The sequence below is a fragment of the Antechinus flavipes genome, chromosome 2 (assembly GCF_016432865.1).
Source record: "Antechinus flavipes isolate AdamAnt ecotype Samford, QLD, Australia chromosome 2, AdamAnt_v2, whole genome shotgun sequence".
In the NCBI taxonomy this organism is placed as follows: domain Eukaryota; kingdom Metazoa; phylum Chordata; class Mammalia; order Dasyuromorphia; family Dasyuridae; genus Antechinus; species Antechinus flavipes.
In genome coordinates, this window is record NC_067399.1 from 406,956,445 (window position 1) to 406,968,936 (window position 12,492).

Below are 12,492 nucleotides of genomic sequence, written 5' to 3' on the forward strand. Positions count from 1 at the left end.
GATTCATGTTCTCATTTCCAAGCAATATCTACCACTTATTAATAAAATGCCTTTGCATATACTGTAGCATAATCTAGGAAGGGCACTGTAATTATGAAAATGAGCTCTCCCAGATCCCAGGAAATAAGTTGGCAACAAGCCACATTTGCAAAAGCAAGAAAGGAAATTGGATCTACCTGTGCTTAAAAAAAAAAAATTATAGAGGAAATAAAACCAGCTGCCTACATGAGAACTTAAGGAGAAATGTAGCAATTGGAATTAACAAAAACAAAACTACCCTTTTACTTGTTTTACTGTGAAAGCTACAGTGATTGTGCTACTCTCCAGAAATCCTAACTTTTCTATGTTCAAACATGCCACAAAATGGCATAGCTTAGGAGAATCAGTGCCAGATATAATCCCCAATCTTTCTGGCACAATTAGTAGTCTGATAAATGTGCCCTTGTTTGGTATCAAGTTAGTTTTATCATCTCCAGAGTTCACCATTTATTTTTGCAATTGCTCCTGTCAGGTAGAGATAACACCTAGGAGTAGTCCATGAGCTTGAAAGAAAGTAATAAGGAAAAAGTCAGAAAAACTGTCAATTCAGGATGTTATGGCCAAATTTTGGGAGGTTATTGTTTCTCATTGCATGTTTGTACAATACGGGTATCATCCTTTTCAAAAGTGAAACCATTATCTTCAATTTCATAGACATTGTCCACTGCATGGTTGATATCTTCAGTGGTAGTCTTCTCAATTCTGTTTCTACCATGCGCCAAAAAAGTCAGACTACAGAAAGAGAAAAGTAAATGATGAATAAGAAATTAGTGTAACAAGAATATCATCTAAAATACAAGCTACCTAAAACCCCTAGTTGAAAATTCCCTTTAAATTCAGAACACTTAAAGGATAGGTGGAGTTTTTTGGTTTATTTTTTTTAAACCACTTGTTAGAAAGCAACCAATCCACTTAGTTTTCCTAAATGGATTTTTCTTTTTTTTCCCCTTTCTTATTGGTCTTTGTTACCAAAGCTGGATTTCTGGGTAGAGGAAAAGAGAATTTATTTGGAAATTAAGACAATGTGGTCAAGCGTCTAGCCCCACAGAGAAAAATCTTTTGGCTATGGCAACCCATGAAACAAAGAATTGTATAGTGTTTTCTGTCCTGTGTGGTCCTTCCCACTTTCAGTGATCATGACAAAGGAGTAGAAAAGAGGTGAAAGAGTCTAAGGATCAATTTTTAGAATATGAACTTTAATTTTCATATTCTAAATGTGAAAGTGTTGATCAAGAATCAGAGATAGACACACTGTCAGAGAATTGAATAATATCAATCTTCATAAAAGGAAAAAAGTGTAGCTAAATGTACTACTCACAAATATTCCTTTGTAAAAACAAAAAAGGAGGTAGCACAGTTAATTAATTTATATATATCAAAAAAAGAGGAAAAAATCATTTCACAGGTTATTTGGTCATCTCATTTTCTTGTTCTGATAAAAAAAAAGAACAGACTCAGAAATGAAAGTGATGTTATGATAAGAAGATTGATCATTTTTTTTCAAAAATAATCAAATCTATAGAACATTTATTAAGTACTAATTGTGAGCATCATGAACTGCAATACATAAGATCATAGGGATACAAAGCCTAAATGAAATAATACTTGCTCCCCAAAAAGCTTGTATTCCATTGGGAGAATGGTGTGCCAATAAGAAAATGGTAAGTTCATTTTGGGAAAAAGGAGCCGATTCAAGATGAATCCAAAAATATGCCCTTAACTCTCCCCACAAATGAATTAAAAACAAACTTCAGAAGCTGAACAGGAATAGAAGCATTGACAGCTATGGGAACTATGCCCTATCTCCAAGTTGTCACCCAAAAAAGTTAATATCAAAACAGGAGCAAAAAATTAATCAAAGGTACTTAAATTGGGTTTTGTTTTTTTTTAATTGGAGTTAGAAGGCCCTGAAACTCTTAGGAAAATTATTTGTATCCACAAGAATTCAGTTTATTTTTGCAATTGCTCTTCTCAGGTAGAGATAACACCTGTGAGTAAAAGCAGTCACATGTGCCAACCCAACATGAAAGCTACTCTAAAATCTAAAAAAGTACCAGATATAAATCCACCCAAACAGATCCCTACTCTTCCATTCAACAAAATATCTTGAGTTGCAGGCACACAATCTAGCTCTTGCCTGCTCATTTTGGCTCCATAGAAACCTGGCTCTAGGCCATTCCAATTTGACCAACTATAGAGACCAGAGCATTTAATTCAATTTCTCACCCCATCACCAAGTAGGCAAAGAGATTCAATTATACTCCTTCGAGCAAACAGCAACTGCTTGGTTAATCCTATGACAGTTCTGACAGTGTTCCAGAGAAATGAAGAAGCTAGTGAAAATTACTAAAATAGGGATGGGCATGAGAAAAGACATGCAAGGATGAGTTAGGATATTTACTCTGTAGGTGAGGGGAGGTGGGGTGCACAGAAAGGAGGAAGAACAAGGAAGACTGATATTCAATTTTCACTTAAGATAGAAATGTAAGAAATAATTAAGAAGGAATATGGGCTGTTCCATTTCTTCCAGAGGCAACTCTATCTTGAGTAATATATGTATTCAGAACAATGCCTGAGGCTTACCTTAAACCATGCCCATTCTTTCTGTTATAGAAATATCCTAGGTAAGAAGAAAATGGGGGGAAGCAAGTGTCAAAATCCAAAAGGTGGAAAATTGAACGTGTCAGCAAAGCTTACAAAATAAGAGTTCAAGATTAAACCCTCATGATATACCTTCATACAATTGCATTAGGAGTCATTTGCATTTTGGACCTGTCATTAATGCCTTGAACAATATCTGTAAATCCTAGCACATTCATCTATAAAATGAAAACATTAGATTAGAATAAGGAATTGTTAGCCTGATTCTATGAGCTGTTGGTTTAAAATTTGGGTTCTAGGTTTTATTTCTATAACTTCATTTCAATGTAATTGACTTCTTTTCTAACCATTTGTATTTTATTTTCAGAAAACATGTATTCTAAGATGGAATACATAAGATTAAGATGCCCTATATAGTTGTTGTTTTAACTTTTCTTATTTTCTTGCTTTTTTGGTGTGCTTTCTTTTACAACAGTTCCAACATGGAGTGTCTTTGATTACTTCACATGTATGCTGTGGTGGTTGTTTATCACTTCAGTCTTAATGTGACTTCGTTTGAATTTTTTGTTTTGTTTTGTTTTGTTTTTTTTTTGTTTTTTTTTTTTTTGGCAAAGATACTAAGTGATTTGTCAATTCCTTCTCCAGATTCCCCATATATATGATGGCTATCATATTGCTTACTTTCTCTTTTGGTAGAAGAGGGAGGGGAAAATTAATATTCTGTATCTAGGATATACTGCAATATATCTAACATATATAGGACTGCTTGCCATCTAGGGAAGATGCCTTATTCTCAGGGTTCTGTTGAACCAGTTAGAATAGTTTGGAGCCCCATTATTAAACTTTGATGTCATCATTCACACTTCAGAAATCAGCAAACATTCTAAATAAAGATTTGTTTATTATTTTGTTGACTATCTAAATTTAAAGTATTAATGATGCAGAATGAACTTAAAGTACGTCCTGAACTGAGTGGATGTCCATCAGTTGGAGAATGGCTGAATAAGTGATGATGTATTAAAGTTATGGAATATAATTGTTCTATAAGAAACTATCAGCAGAAAAATTTCAGAAAGGTCTGGAGAGACTTAAATGAACTGATGCTAAGTGAAGGAAGTAGAACCAAAAGAACATTGTACACAGCAGAAACAATATTATATGATGATCAGTTCTGATGGACATGTTTCTTTTCAACAGCAAGGTGATTCAGGCCAGTTCCAATAGTCATGTGATGGACAGAGCCATTTGCACTCAGAGAGAAGAGTGTGGGGACTGAGTGTGGATCACAACATAGTATTTTCACTTTTTTGTTGTTGTTATTTGCTTGCAATTTGTTTTCTTTCTCATTTTTCCCCTTTTAATATGATTTTTCTTGAGCAGCATGATATTTGTGCAAATATTTATAGAAAAATTGCACATATTTAACATATATTGGATTACTAGCTATCTAGGGAAGAGTGCAGGGAGAAAAAAAATAGAGCACAAGATTTTTCAAGGGTGAATGTTGAAAACTATCTATGCATATGTTTTGAAAATAAAAAGCTTTTTAAAAAATAAAGTTTAAAAAAAAGTGTGTCCTGGCTATATTTCTTGCCTTTGCTCTCCCCTCCAAAGCTATTAGTTAGCACCAGCACACCCTAATATTTCTTGTTTCTTTCCACAAAAACTCCCACAGAATACATCTACTTGTCTGAACAACAGCTACATTGTACACAATATTCTATAGTATCATGGGATCATAGCTTTAAGATAGACATGAACTTAGCTAAGTTATTCAAATCTTCTTGTTTTACAGAGGATAAAGCATGATAAAACAGAAGTCAGTTGACTTTCTCAGAGTTGCAGGTATTTAGAACCTAAATTAAGATTCCAGTCCAGACTTCCTAATTCCCAATCCAGTACTTTTTCCAATATGCCACATTTTGACCATCAAAAAGTATAAGTCAAAGAGGAAGGGTATGCCATCCACTTACACAGCTAAAGCTCCTGCAATCTACTAAAGCTTCAAGACCAATTGGTCTCTTAATCTAGGATTCCCCAGCTGCTTAGAGAACCCTAGATTAAACTCTTAAAATCCCATTTTATAACCCAAACTATGTAGTTCCATAGAAAAACTAAGTTTATCATAATTTTATTCAAAATTCTTTCAGATTAGGTATGCATATCAACTTTCTCATTGGCCAATGCAATTCAAGAGCTATTCAACAAATTGTTGTTGTTGGGAGTTTTTTGTTTTGTTTTGTTTTTAATCAGCATCTGTATATGATCTTTCCCTATCATTGGGAGAAATACATTTATGTTTTTTATGTTTGTTTTCAGTTTCAAATTTTGTTTCTCCTCCATCTCTTTCCTCACTCATTGAGAAGGCAAGAAATACTATCCACTCTACTTCCCCATTAATAATTTTGTGAATAAAAATAAAAATAAAAAGTTTCATTCTTTACCCAAGAGTCTATCAGTTCTTTATCTGAAAGGTAGATAACATTTTTCATTATGAATCCTTTGGAATTGTCACAGATCATTCTATTGATCAGTATAACTAAGTCTTTCACAATTGATCACCATTATAATAGTGCATTTGTATATTTTGTTCTCCTGGTTTTGCTACACTTAGTTCATGGGAATCTTCACTTCAGCTATTCCCTTCATCATTTCTTATGGCACAATAGTATGTCCCCACAGTCATATACCATTAACTTGTTCAGTCATTCCCTAATTGATAAGCATCCTCTCAGTTTCCGATTCTTTTGACACTACAAAAAAGTTGATATATATATATATATATACATAGCAATCCTTTTCATACATAGCAATCCTTTTCTTATTTTTTTTTTAGTATCTAGAGTATTAACCTAGTAGCAGTATACCTTTGAGCATAACTCCATATTGTTTTCTAGAATGGTTGAACTATTTCATATCTTCACCAGAAATTCATTATTGTATCTATTTGCTTATATCCCGCCCCCTCCCCATCCAGCATTTGTCATTTTCCTTTTCTTAACCAATCTATTAGTTGAGGTGGTATCTAGAGTTGTTTTAATTTTCACTTATCTAATTAATTATTGAGACTATCTTTTATTTGATTATTGATAGTTTTGGCTTCATATCCTTATTAATTGGAGAATGACTACCAAATTAATAATGAATTTGTTTCAATTCCCCATATTTTCAGAAAGGAGACCTTTATCAAAGAAACTCATTGTAATTTTTTCCAGTTGTTTTTCTTCTAATTTTGGCTACATTTGTTGTTTGTGCACATTTATTTAATGTAATCAAAAGTATAGTATCCACTGTACCTCCTACAAATCTTTCATCTATTATTGGTAATGAACTCTTATCAATATACCAATATATCAAGCAACTTTTTTCTGCACTTCTCTAATTTGATTATTATATCACCCTTTATGTCAAAATCATTTACTAATTTTCACCTTATTTTAATATGTGGTATAAAATGTTGGATTATGCATAGTTTCTACAAGGTTACTTTCATATTTTCTCAGCAATTTTTCTCAGTTTCTCAGACAAAAAGACATAATCTTTGAGCTCATCAAATATTACTTAGTATGTTCACTTGTTACCATATGTTGTATACATAATCTATTCTGTTGATCAACCACTATTTCCTTTCTTGCACCAAATTATTTTGCTATTATCACTTTTGTAGCATAGTACTTCACACTGATAGATGCCATTTATTTTTTTCATCAACATCCTCAATATTCTTGACCTTTTATTCCGCTAAATGAATTGTTATTTTACTAGCTATATAAAATAATTCTTTGTCAATTTGATTGCTATGTAACTGAATAAGTAAATTAATTTAGATGACTTCATAATTATTATATTGGATTGATGTACAAATGAGCAATTAATATTTCTTCAATTATTTAGCTCTATCTTTGTGTGGGAAAGTATTATATAATTATGTCCATATAATTCCTATGTATGTCTTTACAGGCAAACTCCTAAGCATTTTCTACTGTCTGCAATTATTTTAAAGGGAATTTCTCTTTCCATCTCCTACTTCTGGGTTTTATTAGTAATATCTAGAAATGCTGATGATTTCTGTGACTTTATTTATATAATTTGCTATTTATATAATTTGCCAATTTTTCATGGACTCTCTAAGGTTCTCTAAGTATACCTTTATATCATCTACAAAAGTGACAGCTTTGTTGCCTCATAACCTATATTTATTCCTTCATTTTATGATTGCTTTGGATAGCATATATAATACAATACTGAAAAATGGATAACTTGCTTTATCCTTAATCTTATCAGTAAGGCTTCCAGCTTATCCCCTTTACAAGTGATTCTTGCTCTTAGTTTTAGATAATTAATACTTATTTTAGCAAAAGCTCTTTTTATTCCTATGCATTTGGTGTCTTTTAATAGGAATAAGTATTATATTTCATCAAGTTTCTTCTGCATTTTTTATATAATTTTGAGATTTGTTGGATTTATTATTTTCCTTATACTGAACCTATTATGCATTTTTGGTATAAATCCAACTTGATCATAGTGCACAATGACTATACCCTTCTCCCCACTGCCAATGCCACTGGAGCCACAACGCACAGCTTGTGCACTTCTATAGCATCATATTCTCAGCCAGTTTCCACCACAGTGTCCACAGGCTTTTTTTCCCTTATCTTTCTAAGTTGTGACTTTTCTTGGCTTTTCCTGCTCAGAATTTTGTTTGGCCTTTTTTTCTGGTCATTTTGTAGAAGATGTTTTGAAAGAAGTTTAACAGTGATAATCACCTTTCATTTTACCATCTTGACTCTACCCCCAAAAAGAAGTTAATGATAAAATTAGAAACAAAATTATAGCATATTGAGGTACACTATTATCATTACTTTTCAAATAATTGATTTGATTTATGTAATTTCCAACTATTGATTGTGACCACTCTCCAAATGTAATGCCACAACAGTAATTCTATCAGAAATTTTATACTAAATTTACAAAGAATCATCTCATAAGGTAGAAGACATATGCCTTGATATAATCCTTGGTATAAAAAATCAAAGTCTTTTATTCTTTCAATAAGCTGTCCTTCTAGATATTAAAGGTTTCTACATAATTGTCAAAAACTTGGAAATAACTTACGTTTCAAAACAAAGACAAGTAGAATCACAATGAGAACCACTCCTACAAAGACACCAACTCCAATATATATACCCTTATTAGTGGTTGCCACTTGATCATTTAGGATGTCCTATGAGACACAAAGATATAAAAAATAAAATATTGGTGAAATACCTAGAAAGCATTGCCTAGGATAATTGTTCATTAGAATTGCTTAGTCTCATGTTTCCAAATCTGTAAAATAATTGGAAATAGGGAAAGCAAAAACTTTCTCTAAAGTTATTCCAAATCCAAAATTCTAGTTCATAAAACAAACTTCATGTCTGTAATTTCTAAGATGACATTTGTTAAATCCCAATAAATAGTTATCAAATACATACTAAGGATAAGAATAAAATTGGGGGTATTGGAATTAGAGGTAAATAGTAATATTAACTTCATTTGCCAAAAGGAGAACTCAACACCAAGAGTTAATTATATAAATAAGTGAAATTGGCAGACAAGGAGGATGGATGGGAATTAGAAACAAAATTAATTATCTTTTTTAAAAGCATGAAAGTATTGCTCTTTTTAAGATTTGGGATAACCCAATAACCAAACCAAATATCACTGCAAAAAGCCATACCAAATTTACCAATGGTTACTCCATTTCTTCTCATGTGATGCCATAGGTATGTAAGATATAGAGGTTATTTTTTAAGATCTTGCATAATTGTTGATCACAAAGGTAATTAAAACATGACTCCTTTCCTTAAAGAGCTTACAATCTAGGATAGCTGTTACTCAGTTGTGTCCATTTGTTCAAGATCCTATTAACCTATTAACCATAGTATGCCAGATCCTTCTATACTCCATTTATCTCTTAAAGTCTGTCCAAGTTCATGTTCCTTGTTTCCATAATACCATCCATCTCATCCACTGACATACCTTTGCCTTCAATCTTTCCCAATATCAAGGGTCTTTTCCAATGAATCCTGTCTCCTTATTTTATGACCAAAATAGTTAAGCTTCAGTATTTGATCTTCCAGTAAATAAACTGAAATAAAAGTTTTGACTGCTTTCATCTTTCATCTTCTTGCTATTTAAGGAACTCACAAAAGTCACAAAAGTCTTCCTCAGTACAATTCAAAAGTGTTGATTCTGTGATACTCGGTTTTTCTTATAGTTTCATTCTCATAGATATATATTGCTACTTCAAAAATCATAGTTTTGACTATATGAACCTTTCTCAGAAAGATAATGTCTGTTTTTTAGTATGCTTTACATATTTTGCCATAGCTTTCCTTCCAAGGAGCAAATGTCTTTTAATTTTATGTCTGCAGTCATCACCTGTAATGATCTTTGAGCCCAAGAATATAAAATCTGAAACTACTTCCATTTCTTCTCCCTCTAACTTCTAGGAAGTGAGGGAACTAGTTGTCTAGGTCAAATAAATACTTAATAGATGGGAAAAGGAAGAGAATAATAAGCCTTTATACTGTGGCTACTATGTGCCAGACACTCTGCTAAATGCTTTATAGTATATAAAAGAGATACAAGAAAAATATTGTGAGAGTTCAAAGGAGGAAGGGGTCACTTTTGCCTGAGAATCAGATATGATAGAAAACAAGAAAGGCCACATGGAAGATAGCATTTTGACAGGGCCTAAAAGGATGGCAAAGATTTCAACTAATGGAGATAAGATAGGGACTGAGTTTTAAAAGGGAGAAACATCCCAGAAATAATGATATGACATGAACAATGATATATATGCAGAAAAAGTGCTGAAAATATTCAAAAAAAAGTTTACAAGGCCAGTCTGTCTAGAATACAGGTTACAAAAAGGAAATAGTAGGTGATAATACTGGAAAAAAGAATCAGATTGCTAACGGTCTTGGGTATCAAGTTAAGCAATAAATTGTAGGGGAAGAAATATGACTATACAGTATTAAAGATAGATAGATAGATAGATATTCCCATGACATTTTGGGATTCCTTGCTTTTCTTTTCTAATATTTCCAAAAGAAGTGGAGTGTAGAAATTGCGATGAGAATGATAAAATGAAAAGGGGAGATCTTTTGGTAGAGAGGCAAAGGATAAGTGGGACAAAATTAGAAAGCTATTTTCAGACATGGCCAACATGGGAATTTGTCATGTGACCATACCTGAACTTTTGTGGGGATGGAGAAAGTTATTAGATAATGATCTTAATGCTAAAAAGAATTACAAATTAAAAATAGAAGAAACATCTGAAAAATTACACAAACAAGCAGAACATTATTGGAACTACCATGATAAATTTGAAATTTTCCCCAAAAAGTTGTACGTAGTACACAGATCTCATGGTCTTTTGTATGAGTGAATGTTGTATCTGTTGATATTTATCAAGTTGGATATTTATCAATTTTATAATAATTTTTTTTTAAAAAAATTTTAGAGAAATGTTCTTAAACAGGTTTTTGTAGTTACCTCTGTGAATGCACAGAGTGGTAGAGTCTAGAATCAGAAGCTCTGAGTTCAAATCCTGACTGTCACCTGTGTGATCTGTGTGACTTTGAGCAAGTAATATAATATCTCTGGCTTTAGTTTCTTCATCTATAAAAGGAAAAGTTTGAATTAGGTGACTTTTAAGATGCCCTCCAGCTCTAAATTTCTGATATCATACACCAAAAAATGATGAATCGTTTAATAATTTAATCTGTTCTTGATGATTCAAGGTCATCATTATACATTACTGATTACTATATTCTGGCACTAATACAAACAAATGATTGTATTCTAGGGGCAACAGAAGAGAACTCAAATTCTTGAAGAATTTAGTGATAGAAATAAAAGAAATTCATTCATTTGAAATGGTCAAAGGGCCAAAAAAGATAAATCAAAAGGACTACAATCTGACAAGCATTCAGATGATTAACTTCGAAGATCCCAGTAGGGTCCCCAATGAGCTTTAGCTTTATTTTCATTGTGAGTCATGAGAATGTTACTGAATGAGTTGCTTCTCCAGGAACGATTCTCTATATTCAATTTATTTGTAGGAAATCCTTTAGATATTGTAGAAACTGACTGATGATTACAGTTTGGAGGTGGGGAAACTATTCACCTACCATTTGATGTTCACCCTGGTGGCTTTCTGAAGTCCCTGTCACCGTATCATTCACTCCTGAAAGAAAGGAAACATCAACTAGGTTAGATAAGAACTCTTGGCTTTCTACTTACATATTCAGAGTAACTAGAAAGAAAAGAAAGAAGCATAACTCTGGATGAATATAGAGTAAGAAGAGATGACCATAAAATTAGGACAAATGCTAACAATCACACTCGAGTTAACCACAATTTTCACACCAATCCAAAAGCCATCAATAAAACTTCAGGGGAAAATTGCCAAGAGCATATGCAAAGTACAGAATAATGCAACTCAGAATAAACATTATTCTGTGTTTATTATTAGTGTGAATAAAAAATGCCCCCCAAATTGGAATATACCTCTTAAATTAAAACACTTTGAAAAGAAATGTGTTATATTGTTAAAAGTAGATATGCTAACCTTAGACAAATTACTTAATTCCTCTAAAACTCACCTTTCCCCTCTATAAAATGAGGTTAATAGTACAACTTATTTTATATAACATCTGTATTTTTATACTGGGCTTTATTGCATCCCATTCCTCTACCCTATTCCATCCAAAACTCTAGGATAATCCACAAAACTCATGTGAATGGAATCATATTAATCACTCATTTGTATGTACCTATATATAAACATAAGTAGCTGAACTCTATATAAATGTTCAGACTAAACTTTAGTTTATCTTATTTTATATAAATAATATGAGGAGAGAAATCATTACCAATTGCGATTTCAGGCTGTGTCCAGTTTTTTCCATTTGATGTTTTTGAGGGTCTGGTTATCACTATGTCCAAAACAGGAGTGGAAGAAACTACCAGAAAAAACAAACAAGATGAAAAAATAAATAAATAAAAAATAATCTGACAAGGAAGAGTGTTATAGCCCAAGGAATGTCTCCCAAATTCATCTCTCTATCTTTTCCATCTTCCTCAAAGGCACTAGTATGTATCTCCCCCACTCCATACTCTCCTCTCCATCATTCAGAAAGTCATGACTCATTTCTCTACAGCTCCCTATCTCCTCTTTTCTAATCTTACACTCTGCCTTTTCTTTTACTTAGGTTATCTCTTTGCTGCAACCATCCATAAAAAGGTCAACTCTTTCTGAACCCAGTCAGGTAGACCTTCCTTTCTAATCTTTTCCTCTATTATATGACCAAACAGCTATCAATTTGTGCCTAGTCTGACCTAACAGTGGCTCTACTGAGTCTGTATTCCCAAAGAGAGCAGAAAAGAGGAAAAAGTTCTCCCAGTGCAAAAATGTGCAGCAGCCCTTTTCAGAAGCAAGAAACTGGAAATTGAGTGGATGCTCATCAGTTGGGGAATGGATGAATAAACTATGACATATGAATGTAATGGAACATTACCATTCTATAAGAAATTATGAGCAGGCTGATTTCAGAAAAGCCTGGAAAGATTTATATGAATTGATACTGAGTGAAGTGAGCAGAACCAAGAGAATATTGTATACAGTACAGAAAGATTTTGCGAGGGACTTGGCTCTTTTCAACAATGAAGTAAGCAAGGGCTTTTGTCACTGTCCTTTCTTTTCCTTTTTAAGTTACATACTGATTTCCACTCCCCCATACCCCATACCCTTTTTCAAATTCAATTTTCCCACTTCCCTTCTTCCAGGAGCTATTTCAGATG

General features: G+C 32.8%; 1 pseudogene; it reads right to left on the reverse strand.

Moving 5' to 3' along the window:
- Nucleotides 1–342: 342 nt before the first annotated feature.
- Nucleotides 343–12,492, reverse strand: part of LOC127546749 (hepatitis A virus cellular receptor 1 homolog) — a 40,232-nt pseudogene continuing 28,082 nt past the window's right edge.